Here is a 24,967-nt window from a genome sequence, read left to right as displayed (position 1 = left end):
TAATTGCAGATTTCCCAGTTTGTAGCTATAATTGATGAACAACGTTTTAAGTGCAGCTTTTATCAAATCTTTAACCCCTTATCTTTTTACATTAGAAAGTGAAGTGGTTACTTTTTTTGGATACAACCTTTGAAAAATTCTTACTGCAGCTATATTTATTCTAAAGTGGTTTCCTGACTCACCAATAGTGGTGCCATAGGATTTTATAGTTGTGATAGTTTTTGATTAAATGAAAATGACTTCCAGGTTGAGTAGTGGAAAAATGTTTTGCATAAGGTGCAAAAGTATTAGCTCCATGTTCCTTCTTATTTTATATCATTAAAGACTGCCTTAAACCTTAGAAATACTTGCCATTTAACTTAAATTATTCATGTGTATAAATTATTCTTTTATTAAATTCTTCACTGCTTGTCAAATATATATGCCTCTTAATTGTAAATGTGGTAAATACCTTTTAGTAAATATGTCAAATTAAATATCAAGAAAGCAAACAAATGAAATTCTCATGAAAGCAAAGTTTGTTGATTGCTCACGTTTATGATACTGGAATGTCCAATAGGGATTCTGGCTGCAGCATGTAAGGGTTATTTAGGACATAACCCAGAAATTGAATCACCATATTTCAGGATCTAGTCCTCAGCCTTACAAGGCCAGGAATTTGATCTTCTCAGAACTCCAAGATAATGAGATGCTAGGAAATTACTTCATTTCAATAAAAAGAGAGAGATGTATAAACTAGAGTATCAATTTACCCACTTGTAATGAGAAATATAGTTGTAGTCAGGATGGAATTACTCATCATCAGATCAGCATATTCTTTCCTTGTAGGCAATATACAAAGTTATACCATTTAATCAGAAGATTCACCTAACGGAAATAGACTTTTTAATTTTAGAGAGTGCCTCTCCTAAATTAAGATAAGACTGACTTAAGACTACAAAGATGGTCTTACCATAAGATAGATCGCATTATCTATTGAATCTATTAACTTATAATCTTCATCCTTGGAATATATACTGACTATATTTACATAACTCTTCCTCTTTCTGAATGCTATTATGTCTTATTTTTATAACTTATATTTTTAAACTTCTAAAAAATGTTTTAAGTGCTAATCTCATGATTGAAACTCTAGCACTAGGTTGATTAATTGAGCAATTTCCTCAGACGTTACAATTGTACAAGTTGTTGCCTGAATAAATGTTTTTGAACTTAGTCTTTTAAGATGTTTCATTATGCACTTTGTATAATCTTTCTACAAAATCATAAATTATATATTTTAGGTCAAACCAGTCTATAGTTTGAACAAGTTTCCCCAATATGTTAACACATACATTTAAAAAATTTACTTACAGTCACGGGGGACTTTTTCATTCTTATTTGCCTTAAACATCACTGCAACTATTTTTGAAAATCTTTAGAGGTGTTGCACTCCCAAGGACTCTGATACTTATTCAGGAAATATTGCATTCTGGAATGAAGTTCACTGGGGACATTTCGGCTGTTCTTGTTACCCCTGGGACTGGGTCCTGCACTCAGGTGGAAGTCTCCTGCCTGCTGCATGTATTGCCCTTCACTCTAGGCAGGGATTTGCTCCAATGCTGCCAAAGATGGCTAGGTGGATGTAGCAATAATGGAATTTAAATATTTCATCATAATGGTCAACACCAAATAAGAAATTTCTGCATAAAATCAGACCCTGAAGAAATGAATAAGCAGGGGCCAAGAAAATGATTGAGAAGAGTTTGCCTTAGGTTAGAAGAGGATTTTGAAGGTGGATAGAAGAGGTTTAGGTATAATTGTAGGAGGCTGATGCAGATCTGATGTTAGTTCATAAGGTGCCTGTGGGTGAATTAAAGAAAGATAAAATTAGAGACTGGATATTTTTAAGAATATAAAAGTTTTGTGGCTTGCTCCACCAGCTTTCCACCAGCCACCAGGACAGGGTGAGGAGGACCCCCCTGGGGAAGCCCACCAGCTGATGGCTGGGCTGAATGGAGCTGGCGGGGCTGAGTGGGGCCAAGCGATTGCAGGCTGACCGGGATCTGCTTGCTCTGGCTTGCTCCACCAGCTTTCCACCAGCTGCCAGGACAGGGTGAGGAGGATCCTCTCGGGCAGGCCCACCAGCTAATGGCTGGGCCAAGTGGGCGCCTCCAAAAATACACCCCCCCCACCGGCCTCTGGCCTGTGCAGCTACTTGGTTACACACTGCAGAGGCACAGGGGACAAAAGCCATTGTCCAGAGCTTCAGAAGTGAAAAACAGAGAGAGTGACTATCTCAGGCTCCCTAATGAAAACAAGCCCACTGGAAAAGTGAAGGGAATCTCTGCAATAAAGGCACACCAGACCACCATGATTGGTAAGTTGGAGGGATTATCAGCTCCCATTGGAAACTGGACTTTCTTCAGGAGAAAAGCAGCTGAAACCTGCAGTAGAAACTTGCAGAGTGCAACCCTGCAGGAGGAAAGGGAGCTCAACTTGGGACTTGCAACCAGAAATCTGCCTGAATCTCATGGGTCTGGGACTAGCTTACTGAGACTCATTGACTTATAACTGCACACTGCTGCCCACATTGTCTATTGTGACAGCAGAGAAACACCTTGAAGGAGGCCCTTTATTTTAAAAAGGTGATAGATTAATAACTACCACAAATTGTCATTCTTTAAGAGGTATTTGATGCTGAGGTGTTGCTGATTGTATGACTTGGGCTAAGGTGTCCTGATTGATCTAAACAGTTTTTGTTCCAGGTATAATGAAAATGAGATAGCCTCAGAGTCATTAGAGACTCAAAACCTAAAGACCAGCTATATCTGGAAGACACCTCTGAGAAGCAATCATTCCATAAGGGTTTTAAATAGATCAACAAAGATACTTACAATAAACAACTTCATAATATCAACCCAGGAACTAAACCAGGGACAGTACCAAAAACAAAAATGAGAAGACATTTAAGCAAATCACAAACCCAGACTTCCACCCCACAAAAGACAATTTCTGGGGGAAATGAGGTGCAAAAGTCTGATAATCAACCACATGGGCACCCTGAACTGATAGGACAGGAAGTAACAAAACAGATGAATGAGGCTCTAGAAAAATTCAAAGCAGAAATAATCTCCCAGATAACTACAGAGATGGTGAGCAGAGTGAAAGACATGATTAGAGGCTCTAGAACAGAAGCTGATAAAAAAAATAGATGAGCTCAGAAACATGCTGGAAGCCAGGAATGCCCAGCATAGGAAAGAAATGGAAACCATGATCGCCCAATGTAAGAAAGAAATGGAATCCATGAAACAGATTCAAACAGATATTCAGGAGATTAAAAACTCCATTGAAAGCATGCAGAGCAGATTAAGAGAATCTGAAGATGGAATATCAGATATAGAAGACAGGATTGTGGTGAAGGACCATGAAAACAGAGATTTCTTAAAAATAGTAAGGGATCACGAGAAATCAATTCAACAGCTGCTAGATGATGTAAAGAAGAATAACATAAGACTGATAGGAGTCCATGAAAAAACAGGAGAAAGCACAATTGACATAAAGAAAACTGTTCACAGAAGTAATAGTAAAAAACTTCCCAGACAGAGGAGGAGAATTGGACATACAGATAAGCAAGGTATATAAAACTCCACCCAGCCATGATAAAAAAAAAAACTACTCCTAGACATATAATAGTCAAGATCCCAGAAACCCAACAGAAGAACAAAATCCTACAGGCAGTTAGAGAAAAGAAACAAATCACCTATAAAGGAAAGCCCATCAGAATCATGGCAGACTTCTCAACACAAACCCTCAAATCAAGGACAGCCTGGAGTGAAGTATTTCAAGCCCTAAAAGAAAATAAATTCCAACCTAGACTGCTGCAAAATTATCTTTCAAAATTGTTGGGGAAATTAAATACTTCCATGGCAAAGAACACCTGAGAAATTTCATGAACACCAAACCAGCACTCCAAACAATTCTAAGCAATATCCTCGAAAAAGGCCACAAAGGTCACAACTCCATGAGGCTCAACAGAGGGAAGCCACCAGACAAGGTAAGAAACTAAAGGGAAAGGGGGAAAGAGAAATAAGAGCCAAAAACAGTAAACATCATGACAAGGATGAGTCAATATCTCTCAATTATAACTATCAATTTTAATGGCCTCAATTCACCAATCAAAAGAAGTAGACTGACAGAATGGATTAAGAAGCAAAATCCAGCAATATGCTGAATACAAGAAACACAACTCAAAAAGAAATTCATAGACTGAAAGTAAAAGGATGGAAAATGGCTCTCCACACTACAGGAACCCAGAAAAAAGCAGGGGTAGCAATCTTATTGCAGACAAAGTAGATTTCAAACCAAAACTAATTAAGAGAGACAAAGATGGTCATTATATCCTTGTGAAGGGAGAAATCCAAGAGAAAGAGATGACAATCCTAAATATATATGCACCAAATATGAATGCCCTCAAATATATAAAACAAATATTATTGGACATGAAAAACCAAATAAGCACTAATACAGTTATAGTGGGGGACCTCAATACCCCACTATCACAAATAGACAGATCATCCAGACAAAAAATTAACAACAAAATTCTAGAACTGAACCAAGCTATTGAACAAATGGACTTAATAGATATTTATAGAGTGTTCCACCCCACAAAATCAGAATACACATTCTTTTCAGCTGCACACAGGTCATTCTCAAAATAGACCACATGCTAGCTCACAGGACATGTCTAAGTCAATGTAAAAGAACTGAAGTTACCCCCTGTATATTATCAGACCACAGTGCAATAAAATTGGCGATCAATAACATGAGAAACTGCAAAACTCTCACACACACCTGGAAATTGAATAACACCCTCCTGAACAACCAATGGGTCATAGAGGAAATCAAAGAAGAAATTAGACAGTTTCTACAAGTAAATGATGATACCAGTACAACATTTAGGAATCTATGGGACACAATGAAAGCAGTTCTATGCAGGAAATTCATAGCAGTGAATGCCCATATTAGGAAAAGAGAGAGAACTCAGATAAATAGTCTAATGCAGAACCTCAAACTCGTAGAAAAAGAAGAGAATACCAAATCCAAAGCCCGCACAAGAGAGGAAATTATAAAGATCAGAGCAGAAATCAATGCAATGGAGGCTAAGAGAACAATACAAAAAATTAATGAATCAAAGAGTTGGTTTTTCAAAAGAATAAATAAAATCGTTAAACCTTTAGCCAACTTATCAAAAAAAGGAAAGGAAAGACTCAAATCCATGCAATTAAGAATGAAAAAGGGGAAGTCACAACAGAACCAGCGGAAATCCAGAGGATCATCAATACCTACTTCGAGAACCTGTACTCTAATAAAATGGAAAACACAGAAGAAATGGACATATTCCTAGATACATATGAATTGACAAAATTAAATGAAGAAGATACAGAAATTCTAAACACCCCAATTACAATGAGTGAAATTGAAAATGTAATAAAAAATTGACCAACAAAGAAAAACCCAGGTCCTGATGGCTTCACTGCTGAATTCTACAAGACATTTAGAGAAAAACTAATGCCATTACTCTTTAAACTCATCAAGGAAATTGAAAGGGAAGCAAGGCTTCCAAACTCATCCCAGGAAGCAAGTGTGACTTTGATTCCAAAACCAGGGAAAGACCCAACCCAAAAAGAGAACCACAGGCCAATCTCCCTAATGAACATAGATGCAAAACTCCTCAACAAGATACTAGCAAACAGAATACAGAGGGTCATCAAGAAGATCATACACCCTGACCAAGTTGGATTTATTCCAGAGATGCAAGGATGGTTCAACATACGTAAATCAATAAATGTAATACATTATATTAACAGAGTCAAGGACAAAAACCATATGATCATCTCAATAGATGCAGAAAAGACATTTGACAAAATCCAACACCCATTCATGATAAAAACCCTACAGAAAATTGGAATAGAAGGTTTTTATCTCAACTTGATTAAGGCTATCTATGAAAAACTAACAGCCAACATCATACTAAATGGTCAAAAACTGAAAACTTCCATGCTAAAATCAGGAACAAGACAAGGATGCCCACTATCACTACTCCTGTTCAATATAGTTCTGGAAACATTAGCCACAGCAATTAGAAAAGAGAAAGAAATAAAAGGAATAAAGATAAGAAAGGAAGAAGTTAAACTCTCATTATTTGCTGATGATATGATACTTTACATAGAAGACCCAAAAAACTCTACCAAAAGACTTCTGGACTTAATTGACAGGTTCAGTAGAGTAGCTGGATGTAAGGTCAACACTCAAAAAACAACAGCCTTCTTATACACAAATAGCAGACTCATTGAGAGAGAAGTTAGGGAAACAATTCCTTTTACAATAGCATCTAAAAAAATGAAATATCTAGGAATCAATCTAACAAAGGAAGCAAAAGACCTCTATGCTGAAAACTACAGCACCCTGTAAAAAGAGATTGAGGAGGATATAAGAAAATGGAAAGACATCCCTTGTTCCTGGGTAGGAAGAATCAATATAGTGAAAATGGCCATAGTTCCAAACTGCTATATAGATTTAATGCAATGCCAATTGAAATTCCAACAACATACTTCACAGAGCTAGAGAAAACAATCCAAAAATTCATTTGGAACCAAAAGAGACCTAGAATAGCAAAAGCAATTCTGGGCAACAGAGACATGGCTGGGGGTATCACAATACTCAATTTGAAGCTATACTACAAAGCTACTGTGATAAAAACAGCATGGTACTGGGAAAGAAACAGACCTGAGGATCAGTGGAACAGATTAGAAGATGCAAAAACAACTTCAAACATACTCAGCCACCTCATCTTTGACAAAGGAGCCAACCACCCTCATTGGAGGAAAGATAGCCTATTTAATAAATAGTGTTGGAATAACTCTATTTCAACCTGTCAGAGATTAAAACTAGACCCATATCTATCACCCCACACTAAACTAAGATCTAAGTGGATTAAAGATCTAAATATTAAGACAGAAACACTAAACTTGCTGGAAGATAAGTTAGGTAGAACTCTTGAAGATATTGGCATAGGAAAAGACTTTATGAACAAAACTTCAGTAGCACGGGAACTAGCAGAAAGAATCAACAACTGGGATCTCATCTTATTGAAAAGCTTCTGCACTGCAAGAGAAACCACCAGCAGAACTAACAGACAACCTACAATGTGGGAAAAATTTTTTAGCAGCTGTAACTCAGACAAAGGGCTACTATCTAGAATATATAAAGAACTGAAAAAAATCAGACCCCTCCAAATTCAAAGACCCAATTCAAAAATGGGCATCTGAAATGAACAGACATTTCTCAGACAAAGAAGTAAAAGCAGCAAATAAACATATGAAAAAATGTTCAATATCACTGGTCATTCGAGAGATGCAGATTAAAACAATACTGAGATCCCACCTTAACCCAGAAAGAATGGCTGCTATCAAGAAATCAACCAATAACAAATGCTGGTGGGGATGTGAAAAGAAAAGAACCCTTCTCCATTGTTGGTGGGAGTGTATGTAGACTGGTGCAACCACTATGGAAATCAGGGTGGAGATAACTCAGAGAACTAGAGCTGTAGGTCCCATTTGACCCAGCTATTCCCCTGCTTGGTATTTTCCCAAAAGTATTTAAAGAATCATGCCACAGAGATATATGTGTACCCATGTTTATAGTGGCACAGTTTGTAATAGCTAAAGCTTGGAAACAGCCCAAGTGCCCATCAACTGGAAACTGGATAAAGAAGATGTGGTTTTTTAATAAAATGGAGTACTGCTCAGCCATAAAGAACGAGAAACTAGAGTCATTTATACCTAAATGGATGCATATTGAGGCCATCCTCTTAAGTGAAATAAATAGGACATACATGTGTAAATACTGAATCGTTTCTGTGGTGTGAGAAACTGAGAGTGTAAATAAGGACTAAAAGGATTAATAACTAATAATTGATACTTTGAAGTAGGAAAAGGTCCAAAGGGGTAGGGGTGGTGGGAGGGGAAGGGGAAAGGAAAGAATGGAAAGGAAACATTATGAGAAAAGAAAAAAAATGGAAATAAAGTATTTAAATAGGGAAGGGTTTAGGGGTGAAGGGCGCACAGGTAATGGGAAAAAAATAAGGACCAACATACATCATGTACAAGTACAAGCACCCAAAGATAAATCTAAATGTATTGTATACCTAAAATGTACCAATAAAAGAATTTAAGAAAAAAAAAGAATATAATAGTTTTTGACATTTACAATTAAATAAGGTATTTGTTTAGTATCAAGGAACACTTCTGGGTTGCTACCAAAAATAAGAAGGTAAGTGAATTAAAACACTACATGTATATTAGATTGGTGGTGCTATCTAGTTCATGCTATATTAATCTAGTGATTCCTATATGCAAAAGAATCATAGTAGACAATACTGTGTGGTACTTCACAGTCTATTCAGCTCTGTTTCCACAATTGTAGCTTCCTTTTTTCCCCCAACTTGAAGTATACTGTTAACTACACCAGAGAGGCTGCTCCTATGCAAAGTCAGCAATGCTTGGCTGTGTAGCAGGAAGGCTCCTGTACAATGTTACCTTCTCAACATTTGGGGCTGGTACTATGTTTGGATTATGATTAAAATATTTCCCCTGGAAACCATTTGGAATGAAGATACTGGATTATCTCTTTTTAGTTTTCAGTTCCCTATGTTTTGAAAGGGGTGGGATTTAGTCCTCTCTAGAGATAGAGTAGTAAAATATTGTAAACTATTAACCCTTTTAATTTTGTCACTTCCCTAAAGTTTGTGGTACATGCATGTGTGTGTGTGTGTGTGTTTGTGCACATATACACAAACAAATTTGTGTTTACAGATGTTCCTTTAACCTACAATGGAGTTATGTTCCAATAAGCTCACTGTAAATATTGTGATATGAAAGCATATTTAATAAGAATCAACACGTTGTGTACATGTACCAGTTCCTTACATGAATGTAATCATTATGTGTTGCAAATGTCACAGGCGGAGACAACTGGAGAGTCCCCGCAGTCCTGAGCCTGACTCTCCTGACCATGCAGAAGGTTGTGGAAGAATCAGATAAGAGATCAAAAGTGTAGAAGCAAAGTTGTGCTTTTATTCAGCAAGCATGCAAGAGTACAGCTGTCTTCTCTCAGAGAGACAGGCAAGGGTGTCCAAAACGGAGCCATCATTGAAGGAGGGCTCAGGATGCTCGTTTTATAGTAGTGGGGGCCTATCTTGGCTCTGGGCTGAGGTTGCCGCTACTTGATTGGTTAATGATTAACTTAGCTCATTACTAGGGACAACAGGGAAGGGTCTTTTCAGGGGCCTTTTACATCTTAGGGCCAAGGTTTTTCTTTTTGATCTTAGCAAACCAAGGTTTGCAGAGTACAGCGTGAAGAGGAGGTGCAACCGCAGACTGTCAGCTTTTTACATGTGGTTAAGACTGTTCTGCCAGCTATCTGAGCTCCTTGAGGGGGCTGTCCCTCATCTCTCTCTGGCTATCGTTCTCTATCCCTACACAAACATATGCTAATAAAAAATAAAAGATGAAAAATAAATATACCTAACCTAACAAACATCATATTTTAGTTTAACTTACCTTAAATGTGCCCAGAACACTTACTGTACACTTTACAGTTGAGCAGAATCCTCTAACACAATGCCTATTTTATAACAAATTGTTGAATATTTCATGTAATTTTTTCAATATCTGTATCAAACAACGCTGACAACACAGCACACTGGAGAATATCAGTTGTTTACTCTCCTGAGCTCATGGCTAATTGGGAGCTGCAGCTCATTGATGCTGTCCAGCATGGCAAGACAATACAACACCACATACTGTTGGCCAAAGATCAAAATTCAAAGTATGAACTCTACTGAATGCCTGTCACTTTTGTACCATTGCAAAGTAAAAAAAATTGTGAAGTTGAACTATTATACATATATGAATATATGTATGGATATAGCCATGTATATATGCCATCTATTTATCTATCTATCTATCTATCTATCTATCTATCTATCTATCTATCATCTATTTGTCTATCTGTCAGATTTGCTGTATAGATCTCTAAAACTTACAAAAAATACAAAGTTTCTTATCCCTTCCTCATAGGTGTTTTGTGTCTTAAAATTAGCATCACTGCATTGCAAATTCAGGCAATATTTTCATTTAAAGTGAAACCCAGAGTTGGCTTTCAGTAGTGTGTGGTAGAGCTGTGATTCCTGAAGAGTTCTGGAGCAGCCATGACAATGAAATAATTTTAACATAGTAACATGCAAATGATAGACTAGCAGACCTTGGCACAAAAACAAATATTTCACTTTTCTAATAAACTGTTTTTTCTAGGCTCATTAAAAATCAATGTCTAAAATTGCTATGGCCATTTTTAGATTGTCTGGGCTCCCCTTCATGCCCCCACTCCCAACTTTTCTCCAGCGGTTGGCCCTCATGAATGTAGGAGTGTGTGTGTATGTGTGTTTGTGGGGTCATCCACTTCACTGATGGTCTGGATATAACAAAGAGGAGGAAGGGCAAATGTGGTCTTTCTTGAGAAGCTGGGACTTCCAGCTTGTCCTGCTGACATCTGAACTCTTGGGCTTTCAGACTCTAAGACTGAATTCCCTCATCTTCCAATCTTTCAGGCATGCAACATTGCATGTAAATATATCATCTGCATTCCTGCTACTTTAGCTAGCAGATACCACATTGTGGAGTTTCTTGTCCTCCATTATTATCTGAGCCAGTTCCTGTAATAAATCTTTTTGCATATCTTTATATATCCTATTGGTTCTGTTTCTCTGGATATAACTAATACAATTGATATCTTATTCTTTTAGATGTAGGCAATCATAGATGTCCTTTCTATTTATTTATTTTTATCCTTCCCTTTTTTCCTACTTCTGAAACTTGGCTTTAGGTGCAGTGGCTTTTGTTTGGATAGAACAGTAGAAAAAAACCCTGAACTCCTGGATTTGAAACTTTAGGAAACATCTTTTAACATCAATAAGACAATGTGCCAACTTTCTAATTTCCCACTGATCCCATTTGCTGTCTTCTCAACACATTTAAAAAATATGATGTAATAATAGAGACTTGAGCTTTTAGTTGCTCTCTTAGTTATTTTTCTTGTTACTGAGACAAAATACCCAACACCCAAAGTTAAAGGAGAAAAGGTTTATTTCAGCTCACAATTTGTAGAGGTTTTGGTCCATAGTCAGCAGGCTCCAAGGCAGGGTGGTGTGGCAGAGGGGCATCACAGAGGAGAAATAGTGCATGGTAAGCAGACAGGAGACAGAAAAGCAACAAGCAGCAGCCACCTTCTTTCTGTCACTGCAAGCTTAGTGATTGGTACCACCCACACCCAGGGAGGCACTCTTAATCGCGGCGTCAGACTCTTATCCACATTCATAAACTCTAAACTAACCATCTTCTCAGAGTCTCACCTATGACTGCATGAGGCTTTGGGGAGACATCTAGATACAAACCATGATGGTTGCTTATATCTATAAGACTGAACTGCTTCAATTCTATAGCCCACATTGAAATGAAATATTGAACATTTTTCTGACTCTTGATCATACTATCTTCATTTTACTAGGCTTGAACTGATCTATATCTTTCATTAACAACTTATGAAAGTACAAATTTTGTTACACAACCTTAAGCAATAAAACAATCTTCAAGGTTATTTTAGTATGTTATTATTAATAAGGGTAAATTGTCTTTATAAGAACTATGACTTTGTAAAAAAATCACAATATTGATATAACAGTATTTGACATACAAAATTTGGTGTTTTTTCTACTGCTCTTTTCTAGGTAATTAAAATAAATGGCAGAGACATAAAATCACATCACTATTGTGAGTAAAACAGTAGACAATATTTCCTGGTATTAAATAACTTATAAAAATTGGCCTAGAGAATAAATTAATGAATGATGTAAATGAAACAAAGTAATAATGAACCTAATGGTATGGATTTCCAAAGTCCACAAAGAAAAAGCCCAGTGGATCCCAATCATAGAAGGCTGGCACTCATGAGTCAACCACTCACTGTGCTGAAGAGCAAACTGGTAAGAGTATTTATAATGTTTCCCTAAGGTCTGTTGGTGACATTTAGCAATGTAGTACCTGTTTATTCTAACTTCAACTTAAAACATTTCAGGAAGCCAAATTTGTAATCATCCTATCAAGATTTGGGACCTTTTTCAACCTCAGTGTTATTACCATGAAATATTTCTGGTGGAAATAAATTGCAATCACTTAAAATATTTATTATTATACATTTAAAAATTCTTACTGGAAATCTTATTTCCTGTAGATCTTTTTAAGTTTCCATATATGATCCCTGTTATTACAATTTATAGTCATGAAAGATAAGAGCTTAAATTATGATTTTGTTCCTGTTATTTCACAGTGAGAGGGTCCTGGTGGTGCATTTGATGTGGGTATTGTTGTACAGAGGGGTCTACTTTCAATCTACACATGGGACAAGATTTTTCTTAGTGGTTATTGTGCTCTTCATTTTCAGCAACTGACATTGATTGAAGCTAACTGTGAACTGAATTCTAGTGTATACCTTACCCTATTGTTAAAAACAATCTACTATTGAATCTATCCTATCTAAAAATTTTGTATAGAAGTTTTGTCTTACCTGTCACTATCAGTTAATGTTTCCATAACTGTAACAATTCAGCCAATGTCATTCTAAGCCACAGGAAGTAGCATTATTCACAGATATTGCAGTATGTTTCTCAAAGTACAAATTATTTATAGATGATGTGAAGCACTCTTTATTTTTATAGCCACTTAATTGTTTTAATGGTGAAGTTAGCCTTGACTATTAATTGGATCCTTTTGGGAGGCTTATAATGAAAAAGACATGTTCTCTTTTCCAAAGATTGGAGGTACCAAGATACTTTGACTTGGCTTTGATTGTACCCAGTTGAAGATTTAAAACTCAGTATTGAAGAAAGAATTTATTTCCACTCAAATATGGAAATTGATGACATGTTTTAACACAGTAGAGTTTTCCCATTATCTTTCTCTATGGGAGCTAAGCAAATGCATTACATAGTTTCCTTTACATCTTCCTTTACTACTAAAAGAAAATGGCATGTTCAAGGTTTTCACTGAAAATTATTACACTAATTCTTTTTCATATCTTACATTTAATTGAGATGACTCAGACAGTGTAAAAGGGGACACATGGCTTACATATAAACAAAAATATCTGACAAGACCACATTTCTTTAAATCTTTACCTTGTCTAGGTCTGATGAAATTACTGAATAGAAGTGCTATCAAGTATAGAGGATAACATTAACTCAGCTACCTCTCAGTAAAAAAAAATTTAGATTTGATTTTTATAATGGAAAAGAGAGTACATTGTTGGATCCAGCATTTGTGATGGTTATTACACTGACTAAAAGAATTAGTTCACTGATTAGCTCCTGGCAGTTCACCATGGCTGATTTTCTTTTTTTTTTTTCCCATTAAGTTTATTGGTACATTTTAGGTATAAAATACAGTTACATTCATCATTGGAATCTTGTACCTTTACATGAGTATCTTGGTTCTTATATTTTCCCCTTCCCTTGCCCTCCCTTCACCCCCTCCACCCTTCCCTATTTGCAAAGACCTTGTTTCCACTTTTTTTCCCTCTTATCATATTTTTTCCTTTCCCTTTTTTCCCTTCCCCTACCCCTCACAATTCCCCTGCTCTTTTAAACCTTTTCTTTTGGTTACATAATATCAGTTATACAATTTTTAAATTACAATATTAAGATCTAGGAGATATTACCACAGATTTTACAGAATTTAAAAGGATACAGAAAGTATATTACAAAAATTATTTTTGAAATAAATTTGACAACTTCTAAGAAGTACCTTGGAAGACAAATTAATGAAACTAACTCTGGAGGAAATATAAAATTTGAAAAACACCTATTAAAGAAAGTATATTCCTAGATTGAAAACCTATCTATATGACAACAGCAGGCTCATATACATTTTAACTGATAAATTATATCAAACAATTAAAGCAGAAAAAAGAAGGAACACTTCTCCCCTCATTTTAGGAACTCAACATTGTGCTAATCCTAAAACTGGATAAAGATAATAGAAGAAAAAACTATGAACATAGGTAGAAATTTGTTTAACAAAACAAACTATTGGAAGTCAGATCTGGCAGGATGTAGAAAGTGGTTTTGTTATAGGAGTGGCAGTGTTGGTTCAGCATTGGAAGATCCACCCCCAAAAGTCATCATTTTAACCGAGAAAAGGAAAAAGCCATATGATCCTGTCACTAGTTGAAGAAAAAGTATTGGACTAAATTCTACAGCTGTTCATGGTAAAAGCTATCAGGAGCCTAGAAGTAGAACAAAAACTTCTCAAGATTAAAGACATGTACTCCGTACTTCCAGTGAGAATGCCTTATATAAATGGAGAAGATACAATGCTTTCTCCTTAAGGTGGGAAACAAGGGCAGATATGCTTACTCTTTATCTGTCTATTAAACTTTGAAACCTAGGCCCCACCAAAATAGTCTGGCAATAAAATGATACAACTAGGATAGGATTGGCACGGCAGAAGCAAAATCTTTATATGTAGATGAAATGATCATCTACAGAGAAAATACTAAGAAATCTCTAGAAGCCCCTAGAACTTGAACTTGAATTTAGCAGGATTAGAAAACACAAGGTATATATAAAAATTCAGGTCTGTGTATACTTGCTTGCTAGAAATGAAGAATTGAATACTGAAATTTAAAAGTTATGTAGGAATACAAAGGATCTAGAAAAGTTAAAAACAAAAACAAAAACAAAGAGTGTTGGAAGAGGTTTAGTACCTAATTTTAAGACTGCTTCTAAAGCTACAGTAATCAAGGCAGTGTTGGTGTAAGGAAAGACATATAGATCATTTGAATAAAACAGAGAATCTAGAAATAGAACCACACATATATGGTCCACTGAATTTTGAAAGATTATTTAACATTAGCATTTTATAGAATACAAACTCAATTCAAGAGCCAAGGAAGAGATAGTGTTTTCAGCAAATGGCACTAGAACACCTGGTATCCGTAAATAAAAAATTAACCTCAACCCTTTTTTTTCCATAAATGAAAAGAACTTGAAGGGATCTATGAACCTAAATAAGAAAGTCTAAAAGTATAAAACTTTAATAAGAAATTATAAGGGAAAATATTTATGAATTCAGGGTAGGCAAGAACTACCTAGGATACAAAAAACATGATGTATAAAAGAAAAAAATTGATAAATGAGATTCCATCAAAATTTAGAACTTTAAATGACATCATTAAAATGAAAAGTAGGCCTTAAACAGACCATATTTACAATGCATATAACCTATGACCAGAATATATAAAGAACTCTTACAGCTCATTAATAGACAACCCAATTAAAAAGTAGACCTAAGAAGATGATAAATAGCCAGTACAGCACAAGGAAAGGTGTGCAACTCTAGAATCAGAAAAATACTAATCAGTACAATAACAAGATTGAATTATACACTCATTAGGGAGATGAAGTTCAAAGTTTTAAAAGCCTTGTCATGACTTTTTCTTTTTGTTGGATTCTCCCCCTTTGCATTTAATTTGTCATGCCCAATGGATTCATTCTGCTGGGTTTCCTGGGGTTGTGATCCTCATTGTCTTTTCCTAGGGTATTGTCTAAAATTTTTTTGAGTGCCAGTTTGGTATTTATGAAGTTCCTGAGGTGCTCTTTGTCGTGAAAGTATCTTATTTCTCCAACAATTTTGAAAGACAGTTTTGCAGGGTACATCAATCTAGGTTGGAGGCTGTTTTCCTTTAGGGCTTGAAATACATCACTCCAAGCTCTTCTTGCCTTGAGGGTTTGCATTGAGAAGTCTGCTGTGATTCTGATGGGCTTTCCTTTGTATGTGATTTGTTTCTTTTCTCTCACTGCTTGTAGAATTTTGTTCTTCTGTTGGATTTCTGGAATCCTAACTATTATATGCCTATGTGTAGATTTTTTTTGATCAAGGCTAGCTGGAGTCCTATATGCCTCACTTATCTGTATGTCAAGTTCTTTTCCCCTGCTTGGGAAGTTTTCTGCCATAACTTCTGTGAACAGTTCTTTTTATGTCATCTGCACTCTCTCCTCTTTCTTCATTGACTCCAATCAGTCTTATGTTATTCTTCTTTGCATCGTCTAGCAGCTGCTGGATTGATTTCTTGTGTTCCCTTACAATTTTAAAGCAATTTTTCTTTTCCTCCTCACTAATTGCAATTTTATCTTTGATATGTGAAATTCTATCCTCACATTGGTTCATTCTGCTGTGCAGACTTTTGGTGGAGTTTTTAATCTCTTGGAAATCTGTTTGTATCTGTTTTATGGATTCCATTTGTTTCCTACGTTGGGATTCCATCATATTGCTCAGATCCTCTATTTTTTTATCTGTGTCCTCTCTAGATTTATTAATCATGTCTTGCACCATGAGCAAAATCTTTGTTGTTATCTGAGTAATTATTTCTGATTTCTTTTTTCCCATATCCTCTTTTGTTGCCAGTTCAGAGAGTCCAGGTGGTTGAGTATCAGATTGTTCCATCTCATTTCCTTTTGGGGTTGCTGTAGGTGATCCAGAAGTCTGTTTTTGAGACTTGTTTACTTGTCTTCTCATTTCCACAGGAGGAGGTGCTACTGGCACTCATGCGGCTCACCTTCTCTGCCCTAGGAGCTTGGGATGGCAGCGGTGGAGCTTCCTTCTGGGTGCTGGGACCAGCTGAGCTTCTCTGCCCTAAGAGCCTAGGATGGAGGCGGGGAGCTTCCTTCCAGGTGCTGGGACTGGCTCACCTTCTCTACCGTATGAGCCTGGGATGGAGGTGGGGAGCTTCCTTCCGGGTTCTGGGACTGGCTGAGCTTCTCTGCCCTAGGAGCCTGCGGTGGAGGCGGGGAGCTTCCTTCCAGATGCTGGGACTGGCCACAGTTGATTTTCAATTCTTTGAGTCAGAGCAAATAAATATAAAGGAAATATTCATCTATATTAACTGCTGTGAAGATTTTTTAAATAAAATATAAATGTATTCCTTTGTTCTTTTAATATGTAAGCATATCTCTTTTCTTTTACTCAATCCAAGGCCTTTCTTTCTTTTTCTCTCCCTTTCTCCTTCCTTCCTTCTTTCCTTCCCTCCTTCTTTCTTTAGTACTGGAAATCAAACCCAGGGCCTCAGGAATACGAGACATGTGTCCTACTACTGAGTTACATCACCAACCCTTTTATCCTTTAAAAAGTTTTAGACAGAATTTCACCATGTTTTTCAGGCTGGTCTTGAACTTGTGATCCTTATACTGTGTCTAGGCTTCTGAGTAGCTGGGATTACAGGTGTGTGCTACCATGCTTGGTTCCAAGGTCAATTTTGATTTCTACTTTTAATTTTCATTTATCACAGGAAATTTTATCAAGCTAACAGCATTTCAAAAAATTTTTTATCAGAGAAGTGCTTGAACTTCTGCTTGTTAAAGGAGGTGACAGTTTAGCTGGAGGGATGAACAATGTGTACTTAAAAGTTCAGTAGCAATTTGATAATTTAAAACAATAGAGGTAAGTATTTGCATTTATGTAGTTCACAAAAAGGATAAGTAAGCAGCTTGACCTACCAATTTCAGTTTCTGGAATTTTTGCAATTTCATAATAGTATGAAATGGTTTTATCTTTCCAGAGGAAGTAAATTCAGCTTCTCTTGATGTAAAGTAATAGGCCTTAAATGGCTAGAGGATAGAATATATTTATAGTCATGAGACCTGAATTTCTGGCTCATTCTCATGGCTGATTCACCTGGCTAGGTCTTGATTTCCTCATTCATAAAATAAAGCAAATAATAACAGATTTGTGGCAGATTGATTGCCTTAATGACCATAAGTAATGGTATTTCTGTGGCATCTCTTTTCTCCTAATCCTATAATTATGGGGTTGGTTACATGATTTACTTTGAGTAATGGAATGGTAGCAAAATTAGAGGCAATCTGAGAATTGAAGAAATAAGCCTACGCTTTCTCTTGTTCTTCCCCCTTCATCAGAGAACATGTCCAGATGAGGACATGAGACACACAAAGCAGAGTCAAGGCAGCTCACTTTATGTAGCCAAAGCCAACAAGAACATATAAAAGCTCAGTTAAGGTAGCAGAAGCTGCCTAGTTACCTGCATGATCACAGAGACATGAATGGACCCTGCTGCACACAGCTGAACACAGCAGAACATGCTCCCATCTTGTGAGCAAAGATGAATAATTATAATTTCATACCACTGAGTTTTTGTGCTGGTTTGTTGTGCAACAGTGGGTAACTGATAAAATACTTTCTTTACTATTCCTGTAGGGGCTAAGATAAAACACGGAAGTATGCTTTGAAAACTGTGGAATAATGTACAGAGGAGTTTTAAAATGGTTAAAATCAATGGATTACTGAAGGTGAGGATACAGAATAGTCACAAGATGCAGATTTTAGTTATTTCTAGCAGCCAGGTGCTCAAATTATTGTTTAGTTTGTTGTTCAAACATATATATATATATATATATATATATATATATATATATATATGAGTATATGTACATGCAATAGCACTAATGTATCTAATTTGTTTAAATAGTTTAGAAGTTATCACTTATAAATGATTACTAAATAAATAAATAAAAGAAATAGTAGAAAAATACCAATACTAAAACTAGGTATAAAGTGAGCAGATTATGTTTATTTAAATCATTTAAGTTCAAAAATTTTCAAAGAATGAAAGAAAAAATTTTCCAAAGAATCAAGACATTTTCTTTAGTAAATTATTAGTAGCTTGATTTGACCAAAGCCAAAGCTGAGAAAAATTGAAGAAGAAAATTATTCATTGATATTATTTAAATTAATTTATGGAATAATTTTACATTGCTGAAATATAAAAAAAGATACTGCAAATATAAATTAAAAATTAATGTTTTTATTTCTGAATAGACTGTCCTGAAAGTAAATTTTTGAAGTAAGTTCTTTGAAGTTTGAAATATATATTCCCAGTAAAAACAATGATATTTTCTTATGATAATCTACAAACAATATATTTAGCAACGATAATTTAATAAATATTTTTTGAGATGCTTACGTGGCCTTTGTTGTGTTCTGGAGCATAAAGATGTACTAGTAAAGAAGACACATATTCATGGCTTCATGAAACTTACATTCTATTAAAGGGTGAAGGGATAAGAATAGCAAGATACATAAGTAATATGTAGTATTGTATCTGAAAATAAGAGTCATGGAGAAAAACAAACCCGGGAAGGGGTGCTGAGTGTGGCAGTGGGGTTGCGGTTGTAATGCAGTGGTTTTCACTGGTTTAAAAAAATGGATGAGGAACTGTAAACACAGCCACAAAAGAAGCCATGCTTTGAAAGATTATTTCTGGTCTTTTGGCATTTCATGTTCTCTATTTATCTTTTGTAAAGCCATAGTTTGCATTCTGGATTTTTTGAGATTGAAACATAGAGCTGAGGTGGGAATGAGTGGAGAGGGCACGGTGTTAGGCACAGGGTACTGAGGGACGAGTGGATGAAAGATGAGAGGGATTATAAGGCTATGGCCACTGATTCTCCTTTGTGAGAGGGTGAGAGGGCTGCTTACATCATGGTAAATGATAGGAAGTGGCACTTGGAATTTTGTGTCTTGTAATGGCACAGACGCCTTTCCGCCCTTTCAGCACATACATTAATCAATGGTGGGGAATATGTGTGCTGAGGGAGAAAACAAAGGTTTTTTTTTTTTTTTTTTAGTGAGTTAGACTAAACCTCAAAGTGTGTTGAGGCTGGTATCTCATAGGAGGTGAAGAAACATTTTATAGTTGGTGCATATTGCTTATTAAACAACTGCAAAGTCATAATATATGAAATAGCAATTTTATTTTTCTCATGATTTTCTCATGATTTTGTAGGTCAAGAATTAGGCTCCTTTGCAGCCAGAAGATTCATTTACAAGATACAGGTTCACATGATTGCAAGTTAGTGCTGACTGTGGTCTGGGAACTCAGCTGAACTTCAGCCCTGGTCTTACTTCCTCTCTCTGCGGGCCTCTCCCCAGGAAAAGTTGGTCTTCCTCAGAATGGAGGCTGGCTTTCAAGAGTAAGCATTCCACAAGCCGTGCAATGGGAATAGTCTGTTCAATCAAACATGGTTCCAGAAAAGGTAACATCACTTCTGTCATATTCTGTTCACTGAATATACAGAGGATACAGAAAATCAAAGACAGAGGATGGTGATCCCTGTGCCTCTATGGTTAAATCAAAATGTTGAATGAAAAAAGAAATGTAACATGCCTGTGAGACTTTCAAGAATTTCTGAATTTTATGACTCTATTTGGTTTAGCATATCTAGCACAGTGGCTTACATTGTCATTGTTAAATTTAATTTATTGAAGTGAACGATGATTTTATATTGCTCAGTATTTTGAGATGATGTGTTAAAGAAATTTCCTTAAACCTGAGAAAGAATAAACCATACAGGGTCTTTCCTCAGTTGATTGTTTTACTCTAAGCAGTCCATATTACTTCCCCACAGCCATTTTCCTTTCATTGCAGGCATACTTGGCTGACCAGCTAGGCACTAGATATAAAAATCAGAGGGGGAGAAATTGCTTTACTAAACTCAAAGTCAGGAAAGAATGTTTCCCCCATCATGAACCGCTAAGCTGCAGGTGCTGAGCGCTGCTGCTTGTGGAGATCCTTGAACAAATCTGAGAGCCCATAAAGACAGGACAAGCTTAAGGATGAGCTACAGGGGAGAACTGTCAGAAAAGTTTCAAAAGTGAGTCATACAGTGGTGATTTTTAACTCAGTACTTTGCTTAGGTATGGGAAAGAATCATTATTGCTTCATTGACAAAGGTGTGGTAAGGGCTCCAGCCAAACAGCCTTCTGAGGCTCCTGGAGCACCTATGAGCCTTTTGTCTGTATTGGTTAATGCTGTTCAGAGAAACATATTCAGAGATTTGAAATATCTAGGGCTTTTTAAAAGAAAAACAGAGGTTTGTAAGCAGAATGTAACTGCCTAGCGATGGGCTCTAGTATTTCCTGCAGAGTGTGGTAATTCATCCTTTATCCAGAAGGTCAGGAATAATTTTCAGAAGGCAGTGGCTGCCTAAATTTATGGACAAGATCAGGAAAACTTGTCCCTGGGAACTAAATAGATATTTACATATTAATTTTTTTCTAACTATATAAGAAATTGTAGGTGATGAAAAAGGAAGCTGGAAATTGGACATGTCAATTTAGAGTATGAAGAAGTTGGTTCATCTCGAGTATGGTAAAAAGTGTTCATTATGAAGCCTGTGATAGTATTTTTGAGATGATTTTAGTTAGAAATCTTGAGAATTAAAACTTAAGAGAAAATGAAACCTAAACATAGGTGGAGAGGGGAAACACTGACACCTCATTTTAAATTCCTTTAATTGCCCTAGATTCCTTTCTCACCTGTCCCCTAATCTACCAATCATGACTTGGCTTTGTGGTGCCGGGTTTGGAATTCTGCACACAACTGTCCCCATCCCCCCTTTGCCAGATGTGTGCTCTGAGCCACTGTTATTATGGAAAACTATAGAGAAATTAGGAGGCTAAAGGAGGAAAAGGGGCTTGCTGCTTCTTTTTTGTTTCCCAATCCTGTTAGGGCACCCTAGCAACAGCACTTTACTCTGAACACAGCTGTGGATTCCAGCAGCAACAGGTGGCTCTGCTTCCCATTTCTTTTTTTTTTTAAGTGTTACCATTTATTGGTGACAAACACTAAGTTTTACTTACATTCCATGGGGAGAAAATGTTCCAGCATAAACAATGAGTGGAAGCAGTACTTAACTCAGAAGGCTACCGTGCCTGTCATCCAGACCAGAGCGGTCCTCCGTGCATACATCTCTGTGAGCATCGCACATCAAAAGCAACACAGCTGCATACAGAGAGAGTCATTCTCCTCAGCCCACCTTGGAAATGCCATCAACGGTGTCAAGCACTCAAGGAAAACTAACCTGCAGGCCTATGGTGCCTCTTCTGTGAGCTTTGCTTTGTGTGGTTTGTTACCGGCGGTCCAGGGAGGTCTGAAAATATCGATGTTTATCTTCATCTCTAGGGAGTAAGATAGATATATTCACATAACTTTCATTACAGCATACTGTTACAATTGTTCTACTTTATTATTCATTAATTTTGTTAATTTCTTTCTGCATATATTATAAACTAAACTTTATCATAAGTATGTATTCATAGAAGAAGCATGGTATATATAGGTTTCTGTACTATCCATAGTTTTAGATGTCCATAGGAGTCTTGGAACATATCCCCTGCTGAGAGGGCACTACTGTACAATATAATGTTACTTCACAACTCTTCATGTAGTAAGTTGATAACTGATTTAGCATGGTAAAGAAAGGAAATAGGTTGGATTATGATAAGGGGTGATTATTCAACTTATTCAGAACCTCTGGTCCCTGTCAAATTTACAGGGATTGGGTATTTCTCCCATTAATTTCTCTTTCTAATCTAGTTATTCTTCTCTGACCCTTGCCTTGGGTGCCACTCCATAGTATGATGGCTTATGTCTATGACTCTGAGGACTCCATTTTGTTCTTCATTTCTATTGGCACCCTTCCTCCTATTTAAAAGAATGGTGAAATGAAGTAGAATAGAGGCGCAAAGGTGAGCATGAATTTCCTGAGTGATTAGGATGTGATGCTACTAGTGACTCCATGTGTAGAGGATTCATTCATGACGCTTACCCCATAGGGTGTGTACTGGGGAAACCTCACAATTGGAGGAACATTTGTGTTAAAGCTTGAGGGATGAACTGGAGTTAACAAGATAAAAAGAGAGAGAATATGGTTGCCAGAAGTAGATAAGATATGCCCAAGTGTCTGGATAAAGGGAGGAAATCTATAAATTATCATACAAATTATTGCTTACCAGATGGGAAAAGCAAAATCAAATTGGTTTTTCTGCCACATCTACTTTCCAAGATCCAAAAACTTGTTTGGAAGTGAATATAGAGAGATACTTTTAAGTAGGCATTAAGATATATAGAATTTGAATTGACTTCATCAAAGTATATATTTGTTATTACCCTATTTTCTAATTATTTGGAATTGATATATCTTATTTTTCCATTTAGTCTTTAAGTAGAGACATACTAAGAATTACATTATATTCAGTCACAAAACCTTGCACAGTGACACACGATGGTATTTTAAAAGTTTCATTAATTTTGTTTCATGTATTTGTTCCAGATGTACCACATGACAAGGGCCAAGTAGCAAATAATAGCACAATATGGGGACTTCTGGAATTGTGTGATATTCTCTGATTATCTTCTGCATGGCCTTCTAGAATTCACTGGGCACCTGTCAAATCTTCAAGCCTGTTCTTCTAGTTGCTCTAGTTGTCCATTATCATTCAAATAAGGCTTTCCACCCCCCTGTAAATGATTATCAGTGCCATTTTATGTTTTTTTTTTTGTTACTACTTTCCCAGCCCAGGTGATATAGATGGTTTTTAAAATAAAAAAACATATTACTTTTTATTCTCACTAAAATCTGAATGCTTTAAAGAAATACACATACATAAAGTAGAATTCTGTTCCATGAAAAGAACATTTCTGTCTTTAATTCAACCACCTGTGCTAAGATGGACACTGGACACAAAGGTTTTTGACAAGTATGGTAAATGTCTGTAAATGGTATGCACACATTTGTGGATGGGGATTCCAGGTTTTCCCCAGTGAATGTGAGGAGCTGTCCAGATGGTGCCCAGATAGCCATTCAGCAGAATCCTTTCATGATAATGATTAACAGCTAATTACATTTAATGCCTTGAGAGGAGTCCAGTCGCATTCGAAATGGTCAGAAATCCATCCCTGGGTAGATTCCGGAAAGAGAGGAGTTCCAGCACAGCCGTCTGGACACTGTTTTGCCCTGCTCTTGGCCCTGAAGAGGGTTTAGCCGTGTCTACCACTCCTTTTGGAGTACAGATCCTGCTTCTGGAAGCTGTTTAAAGAGTAGGCCTTGCTGAATGAAAAAGAGAAAAAAAATGGGCCTTTTCCTATCAAGGGAAGAGTCAAGTTGGGTGAAACTTCTGTTTGGATGGAGGGGATAAAAGAGAAAGCTTGAAAACCCCACCCTAGACATTTGTGGTGGTTCTAAGAGTTAGGACCCATAAAATGAGTGCCGAAACAAAGTTGGAACACAATGACTGTGACTGACAGACAGATTCCAAGAAACACATGTTATTTCTTCCCGTATTTTTGTTCAGAAACACAATTTCTCATATGTAGCATGTACCCAGAAAATCAGCAGTGTAATAAAATGTGATAAATCCATAGATTTTTCATTTAGAATCCAAGCCAGTTCTCATAGAAACTGGTATGGAACCTACACCTTCAAAGTATGTTATTTATTTTCCTATTCAAGTGATAACATTGTCCATATGACAAGTGTAACTATGCCAAGTTCATTTCCAAAAGAGACAACCAAACAACACGGAGAGATCTCCCATGTTGCAACCACATCTGAGCCACTGTCAGTGGAGTCCAGCAGATAAACAGTTGAGTCACTGCAGGCAGCAAATTTTTCAGGAGTAAAATGTAATGAATGTATTCCCCTCTAGAAATGGCCTCTAAACCTAGTAGTAGGTGCCTGTACCTACGAGGTTATGTCCATGTTGTTAAACCCGTACTTTTGTTCAAATAACTGATGCGTGCGGGGTGGATTTTCTGGAAATCTGAATCTTGGAGATGAAAGAAAGACTGAGCTGGGACACACTAATGGCAATACTTTAGAAGGAAATTTCCTTTTGTAAATTTGTAAAACATGTCTTTTTAAAAACTCTACTTCAGAGATTCTGATATATGGTGTTTTTATTAACTTTTTTGTAAATATTCTATAATTTTAATTTGGATATTTTCCAACCTAAAAATT

General features: G+C 36.5%; 1 long non-coding RNA gene across 1 annotated transcript in view; it reads left to right on the top strand.

Moving 5' to 3' along the window:
- The window catches only part of LOC110349978 (uncharacterized), a 259,222-nt gene that overhangs the window by 93,667 nt on the left and 140,588 nt on the right, over positions 1-24,967 (top strand). The window contains exon 5 of the long non-coding RNA XR_002396213.2: positions 19,954-20,140. This is a non-coding gene — a long non-coding RNA (uncharacterized LOC110349978). The remainder of the gene's footprint in view (positions 1-19,953; positions 20,141-24,967) is intronic.

The sequence above is a fragment of the Heterocephalus glaber genome, unplaced genomic scaffold (genome assembly GCF_053883595.1).
Source record: "Heterocephalus glaber isolate CG9 unplaced genomic scaffold, H.glaber_assembly_v1.0 deba00001481, whole genome shotgun sequence".
Lineage (NCBI taxonomy): Eukaryota > Metazoa > Chordata > Mammalia > Rodentia > Bathyergidae > Heterocephalus > Heterocephalus glaber.
This window is presented reverse-complemented; position numbering and strand designations above follow the sequence as displayed.